We start from the raw sequence: 8,242 nt of genomic DNA on the forward strand, positions 1-8,242 counted from the left end.
GCCTGAGGTCCCCTGTTAAGCCCCACCAGGTGGGGGGCACAGTCTCAGGTCCCCTGTCCTGGGCCAGCGCCATGCAGCCTCAGGTCCTGCTGATTGCCCATTAAGGCTCATTATGGGAACTCGGCCTCCGCTGTGGGTGCAGCCATCTTGACCATTACAGCATGACAGTCAATTTGCATATTCCCTCTTTATTAGATAAGATGGCTTTGTGACTAATTAAAAAGTAACTGTTTATGCTCTTTGCTCATGTTTCCTTCCAAATTAATCATGTTTTCCTACTTGACTTATGTGTTTTTAATATATTAATGAAAAAAGCATCTCTCTATTTATATGCATAATAGTTGCCTATTAGCTATTCATATTTAATGTTGCCCACTGTGTTTTTAATATAAGTTCATGAAAAGAATTTGATAAATTATTAAAATATATGATTACTCATATTTGCTTATAAAATTTTAGTTTATTTTTAGTTAATGGGCATAAAAAATCTTTCCCCATTTTAATGCTTTATCTACAATATTTTATTTATCTCATGTTAAATAAGTAGCACGACTTTATATTTTCTTATATTTCACCATCCTTATACTCTTAAGGGGTTTAAGGATATGAACTTTAGGAGTAAAGTAGTTTATTTTTTCCCCATATGTAATTTATTGATTTTAAAACATATTTAGCTAATCAAGTACTTACTAAAACCAGACTTGGTTAAATATGGTTGACAACATATTTTATACTTCGCAGTTTAAATTGACTCCTAATATTAGGATTGCTTCTTATTTCCTGTGTATTCTCAAGAATCTATTAAATTTATTAAAATGATAGTAATGGTAATTCATGTTCTGAGTTATTAAAAAGTACCACGTGATAAATACATAATGCACTTAGCACAAAGTTTTGCACACAACAAATATATAATAGTTTTCTTTGAGTGGTGGAGCTACAGTAGTGGTAGTGACAATACTACCAATAACAGTAGTATTAACATAAATCAGTCTATGCCATCATGCCTTTGATTTTGAGATGCTTTGGGACACTTTACATACAAGTATACACTATTTTATACTCTTTAAAAAAACTCATTATACCTTTCATATTAAGAGTTTTGTTGATAATTGTAGCATACAACTTTGATTTTAATTTAGTTGACACTGGTTTTAATTCCTAAATATAAATATGAAGCACTTAATCTTTATTTCATTTATAGATATTTTGTTTGTTTTGGTTTTGGTTTTATTTGTAGACTTAAAGTAGCTTGCAGAAAGGGAAAGAACTTAAATTCTACATACAGAATGACATGATTATAAGTGAAATTTAAATCTATCAATCCCAAATTCACTATTCTGTAAGATGGCAATAATAGTACCTGATAGGGATGTGTGGGATTATCCTATATAATAAGAGAGGAATATGCTAATTAACGGTTACACCCTGAGGCGTAACAACCAAGCACTTCAAAACCAGATCACTGATCAGCAGAAGGGTTGGCCAGCAAGGTACAAGCAGGCTTTGGAGAGCTACAGGAGGGGACAGGGCAGCAAGCTATGAGGGGGGGTAGGGGGGAGGAGGTGGGGGGAGCTACAGGAGGGCGGCAGCAACCTACTGGCTACAAGTGGGTGACAGAGAGCTACAGGATGAGGCAGGGCAGCAAGCAAGCAGGAAGTGGAGAGCTACAGGAGAGAGCAGGGTTACAAGCTATGAGGGAGGGGCAGGGGGAGCTACAGGAGGGTGGCAGCGACCTACTGGCACACGAATTCGTGCGCAGGGCTACTAGTTATGGTATAACATGGAATGTTCTTTGAACATTATCTGACATATAGAAGATACTAAAGAAATAACTTTTAAATTATATCTTAATCTGAACTTCATTTCTGTCTGCTTCTTTTATTTTAAATATTAAAATAAATTTTATGTAAAATTTTATTTTTCTTATCTATTCTTCAGAAAGATTAAAATATCATTCATTTCAGATCACTCTTTTAGATGTCTTGGTTTTTTTGTACCTGATACAATTCCAAAATATATGCATTTTATCCTAGAGATCTAAAAATCATATCAGAAACTTTATTTCTTGGAGTTCGTATTTTGTAACTATAAACATTGATGTTGATCTCAGATGAATTAGTAATTAAGTAATCCTATGCTGGGCAACTAGCTTTAACCTTCACTGTTTTTTTTGCCGCTCCAAAGAAATGGCCTTCGTACTTTGATCTTCTTTGCCCTCTATAATCTTCATGTTTCTTATCTTTGATGCAAACACCTAGAAAATAACAAACAAATAAATAAAAATGATAAACTAGTCAAAACCACTTTTAAATGTAACTTGTTTCCTTTATTTCTATACATGGTTTTCACATTTAGTTTTTCTTCCTCTTTCTTCCATTTTTATACTTGCTCCCATTTCATTACTTTAAAAAAAATACTTCATTCCTTAAGAAGTCACTCTTATGGTTAATTATTTGGACCAAAAAAAAAATGACTAGTTTACAGAAATTCCTAAAATTACGTTCCAGTTGCCGTTTTTTTGTTTGTTTGTTTGTTTTGTTTTGTTTTTCTGTAATATGTTCTGCTTGACTTGTATACAACCCTGTTTTCAAAGTCCTGTCACTTCTACCTGTTTCTTTTGCTGAAGTTTTCATATAAAGGCCACCAGGAATACTAGTAGTTGTTGATCATGCAAATCTGGCTTTATTAACTTGTGAGGCAGAGTACAATCTTTTCAGAATCTCAGCAATGTCTCAGAGGGGCAAGTCTGGAATGATTGGTGGGCTTTCCTAAAATGGAAAATTTGTAAGAAAAGTTGGTAAATTCATTCTTGGAACATGAGTCTGTGTGATGTTAGAGTTAAGTCAGTCTATGCTCTCTTATCTTGGAAAATATGGCCTTAACAAGCTAGTATTAAAAGTAAATTGAACTCAGGCTATGTTGCATGTCATTGTTTGTTCACTTTATCTTTTTGGTGAGTTATGATACAGTTGCTTTGCTTTCCAAGTTTTGGTTTCTGTTTCAGTTCTCATTCCTGCTTCCTAATTCCCCTCCCCTGTCTTCTTCTTCCTTCCTGGTGAGGATGAAAAATACCACCACTTAATAAATGAGGAAATATAATCAAAGTCCTGTCCTCATTGATAGCAATAGAAAAAGATTTAAAACATGACTCCAATCCCAATACTTTTGGCCATTGCTAGTAACATTCCTAAATGTGCTAGAAAATGACCTATCTTTAAATATGTGTGTTTTTATTATAAGAAGTGATGAAAATCAAGACCAATTTAAATGACAACCTATATAATAGGGGAGCAGCAATAATCTGGGACTATTTTATTAACATATTTTTTTTAGCCAGAACATATTTAGTCTTATCATGACTGAATTTTCAATATTTTAAATGCAGACCCTAACAATGTAGTTCTAGTAAAATTTCTAAAGTGTTTCCTCACTGGTTTAATTGTTACTTTATTTCAAATCATAAGAGTTGTGAAAAGAAAGGAAATCTGTGTTGTTATGGCTTTCCAATGGAATTACAGGAGTCTCTTTTTAGAGGAATAGGTGTCATTTATTTGAGAAATATGGTTCATGAAACTCAAGTACAGCTGGCAGTGAAAGGAATTGGATTAGAGATGAGCAGTGACGTTTTCCCCACTCCCTCGATATTCCTGGAAGCAACACCACAGTAAAGGCACAGATATTTTCTGGAAATGCACAATACACCTGGGCATGGAATATTGTCCTTTTTATGTGGCAAACATCAAAAACAACAACAAACTTTAACATTAAAAACAGACAAACAAACAAAAAAAACCCTTTTCTGTCTGAAAGCATTAAAGGTTTATGGTTCTTTATTGGACAACTCTGTGACTTTGCTGCATGAGAGATCTGTAAAATTAAATAACATAGACACTACAAAATACCAACTGAAGTGATGAATATAAATGAGGCAGGATAATTCATTCAGTTGTTACTTTGCATTTAATATTTTAGAGTCTCTTTCAATACGTTAGCCATAGCTTTGCATTTCTTTCTCTGAGGGAATTTTGCTGTCCTAATATCAGAAGTTGGTGCAAGTTAGTAATTCTTCTTGTGATTTGTAATAGCCTAAGCGGTGGTCGGCAAACTGCAGCTCGCGAGCCACATGCAGCTCTTTGGCCCCTTGAGTGTGGCTCTTCCTAAGCCTTAGGAGTACCCTCATTAAGTTAATAACAATGTACCTACCTATATAGTTTAAGTTTAAAAAATTTGGCTCTCAAAAGAAATTTTAATCGTTGTACTGTTGATATTTGGCTCTGTTGACTAATGAGTTTGCCGACCACTGGAAAGTGACTAAACTCAATATGCTAGAAAGTTTAAAGAGTAAAAGCAAAACAAGATGTGTTTTTCAGAGGAGCAGGACTCGAATCCCCCAAACTTGGAAGAAATCCTTGAAGAGTGGGCACCTGCTAATAAGCATTCAGTACTGACTCTTTGGAGAGTGGCCTCTGGGAAGCTGTGTGCGTGGTGTCCCAGGAAGGCTGGGCCTTCGGCATTAAAGTGTCTGACCTTGCCAGTGTTCCCAGGCTCCAAATTTGATGTAAGAGCTAGGATGTTAGGCATTCTCAAGGTAACCAGGATAGCCAACCAGGGCAATGCTTTGACAATGCAGCAAGCATTATTAGAAGAAGTAATACTTGACCATGTTCTGTTATTGAATAAAGATGTGAGTGATAAACAAAATAAATCTACACATAGAGTCATTATACTGAAATGAAAAACAGTGCATTAGTTTCCTACTGATGCTATAACAAAGTAATACAAGTTTGGTAACATAAAACAACCCAAATTAATTTTCTTACAGTTCTGAAGGTCAGAACTCTGAAATGGGTCTAACTGGGTTAAAACCAAAGTGTTGACAGGGCTGCATTGCTTCTGGAAGCTCCAAGGGAGAATTGTTGTCCTTGATTTTGCCAGTTTGTAGAGACTATTAGCACTGCTTGGGTAGTGACCCACCCCTGCCTTCCTTAAGGTCAAATTCCCACCACTCCCACCTGTTTCCCTTGTCATCTCTCCTCTGACCCTGGCTCTCCTACCTCCCTCTTTGATTTGTAAAGACCCTTGCAGTTACATTGGTTGCAACCAGATTATCCAGGATAATCTCCGTCTCCCTATCTCTTGATCCTTAACTTGCTGGCAACTACAAAGACCCTTTTTGTCTCGTAAGAATGTATTCACCAGCCCTAACCGGTTTGGCTCAGTGGATAGAGCGTTGGTCTGTGGACTGAAGGGTCCCAGGTTTGATTCTGGTCAAGGGCATGTACCTTGGTTGTGGGTACATCCCCAGTAGGGGGTGTGCAGGAAGCAGCTGATCAATGTTTCTCTCTCATCGGTGTTTATAACTCTCTATCCCTCTCCCTTCCTCTCTGTAAAAAAAACCAATAAAATATATTTTTTTAAAAAAAGAATGTATTCGTCAATTCCAGGGGCTAAAATGGGGGCTTTTTAATGGGTAGGGGGGCAGCATTATACTGCCTACCACACATGATCAAAATTTTTTTCTAAGTGATCAGAGAAATAGAATAGTTTGCTTTAAAAAGGAAAAATAAAGATATAGATAGATTTTAGCCAATGATTTCTCTCTCATTCATTTTATTCTTTAACTAGAGGCCTGATGCACAAAATTTATGCAAGAGTAGTCCTTCCTTACCCCAGATGACAGCACCGGCTTCCCTCTGGCACCCAGGACTCGGGCTTCTCTCTGGCCGCTGGCAGGCACCCGGGACCCGGGCTTCCCTAGTAGCCCCGGCTTCGACCAGAAAGTCATCTGGAAGGACTTGCAGTCTAATTAGCATATTATGCTTTTATTATTATAGATAAACAAACTAAGTATCTATATAACAAAATGACTATAGAAAACATTTAATAGCTCAGGCCATGGGAACCATATCAGACTATAGTACAGTGGTTTAATAGGGACTTAGGTCAATACAGTAAAGGTGCCCTCCACCAATTGTTCTAAAGTATATTTGGCCCTAAAAATGGAATGTATTTGGGACTGAGAGAGAGAAAAAAATATTTCCCACAATATTTTTTAAATGCAATGTCTTCAGGAATGCCAATCTGCAGGCACAGGATGGAAAAGCTCGAAGAGAACAATAATAAGGCCTTAGGAATGGGTGCTCATTGGTTAGTAGTTTTGGAGATCTGGTCTCCAGGGCAGCAAAGAGCCAGAGAACTAGTGAAGTAACTCAACAGCAGAGGTGCAAGATGAATGAAAGATTCACCAGCCAATTATGTAATCATATTTTATTCTCAGAAATAACTTTAAAAAATGATCTCTGGTAAAGAATAGACTACTGAATAGTAAGGCTGAGGGGTCATAATTATTTCAGTTTAAATATTTTAAATTATGTGGCTTGGAATAGCATCTTTGGAGATAAATTTGTAAAGTCTGAACATTTCACATGCGGTAAAATATGACCTAGGATTTCTGTCCTATTTTACTATGGGAAGTCCATGGACACTCATTTTCAAGAATGTGCATAGCAATGGAAGGGGATTTGACTGGAGGTGGTTAACACACAATGCAATATACAGATGATGTATTATAGAACTGTACACTTGAAACCTATATAATTTATTAACCAATGTCACCCCAATAAATTCAATTTTAAAAAGAATGTCCTTTGCAGTAATATAATAGTAAGGAGACAATAGAAATAAGCAAAATATTTACACAAAGAGAAGAAATAATATATTTAGGTATATTTTACTAATAACAATTATACAGGAATTAAAATGAATAATGAATACATAAACGTATGTACATAATTAAATTTCCAAATATATTTAATAAAACATGTGTAAACTACACAGTTTCATTCATTTATATAAAAAGTTTTAAAATTCAAAAAGCACTACACATTATATATATACTAGAGGTCTGGTGCATGAAATTTGTGCACTGGGGAGGTTGTCCCTCAGCCTAGCCTGCAACCTCTCCAATCTGGGACCCCTTGAGGGATGTCTGACTTCCCTCTCCAATCTGGGATCCCTCTCACAATCCAGGACTGCTGGCTCCCAACTGCTCTCCTGCCTGCCTGCCTGCCTGATTGCCCCTAACCGCTTCTGCCTGCCAGCCTGATTGACACCTAACTGCTCTCCTGTCAGCCCAATCACCTCCAACTGCCCTCCCCTGCTGGACCAGTCACCCCCAACTAGCCTCCCCTGCTGGCCTGATTGCCCACAACTGCCCTCTCCTGCTGGCCATCTTGTGGCTGTGGGCGCCGCCATCTTTGAGGGCATGGCAGTCAATTAGCATATTCCTTCCTTATAGGCTGTGGGTGTTGCCATCTTTGAGGGTGAGGCAGTCAATTAGCATATTCCCTCCTTATTGGCTGTGGGTGCCAACATCTTTGCAAAGGTGTGAGGGTCAATTAGCATATTCCCTATATATTAGATAGGATATATATCAGTTTGTATATATATCCTATCTAATATACAAATGTATACAAATGTATATGGAAATCACAATTTCCAAATTCAGAATAATAACCATATAGGGAGTGAGAAATAAATATGGGTTTTTAACCCTATCAATTATATTTGTTTATAATTTTTAGTATATGATGCAAAATGTACCTTAAAACGTAAACATATCCTAAGTGTCAAACTCAATAAATTTACATAAACAGAACCTATGTTATCATCATCCACATCTGTGTATAGAACATTTACAATACTCAGATATCCTCTCATATGTCTCCTCTTATCAAATATTTCAATAGCAATATAAGAATATACACTGAGTGGCCAGATTATTATGATCACCTGATGTTTATAGGCAAATTAGCTATAATTTCACGCTGAAGTGGCTAGAAGGCCAGACCATTATAAATCGGGAAGCAGATTGTTTACCACGACAGTAGATGTGACTTTTTCTGAAGATATGGGTAAACAATGTGATTTAACAGCCTTTGAACTTGGGAGATTATATATATACTAGAGGCTCAGTGCACAAAAATTTGCTGATTGGGGTGGGACACCGCCCCCTGTCATGCACAGAGCAGGGCGGATTGGGAGGTTGCAATGCCACCCTCAGTCACGCTCAGGGTGGGGGGGATTGGGGGGTTGGGGCAACGCCCTCTGTCACACTCAAGGCAGGGTCGATGGGGAGGTTGCGGCGCCACCCCCTGTCACACACAGAGAAGGGCCAATCAGGGGGTTGGGGCACTGCCCCCTGTCACGCACAGAGTAGGGCTGATAGGGGAGTTAGGGC

At 37.5% G+C, this 8,242-nt stretch overlaps 1 long non-coding RNA gene across 1 annotated transcript in view; it reads right to left on the reverse strand.

The window, feature by feature from the left end:
* Window positions 1-1,325: 1,325 nt before the first annotated feature.
* The window catches only part of LOC106728146, a 14,343-nt gene continuing 7,426 nt past the window's right edge, over window positions 1,326-8,242 (reverse strand). The window contains exons 2-3 of the long non-coding RNA XR_001364403.1: window positions 6,319-6,320; window positions 1,326-1,335 (exon numbers count right to left, since the gene is read on the reverse strand). This is a non-coding gene — a long non-coding RNA (uncharacterized LOC106728146). The remainder of the gene's footprint in view (window positions 1,336-6,318; window positions 6,321-8,242) is intronic.

This window comes from Myotis brandtii, unplaced genomic scaffold (assembly GCF_000412655.1).
Source record: "Myotis brandtii unplaced genomic scaffold, ASM41265v1 scaffold546, whole genome shotgun sequence".
Lineage (NCBI taxonomy): Eukaryota > Metazoa > Chordata > Mammalia > Chiroptera > Vespertilionidae > Myotis > Myotis brandtii.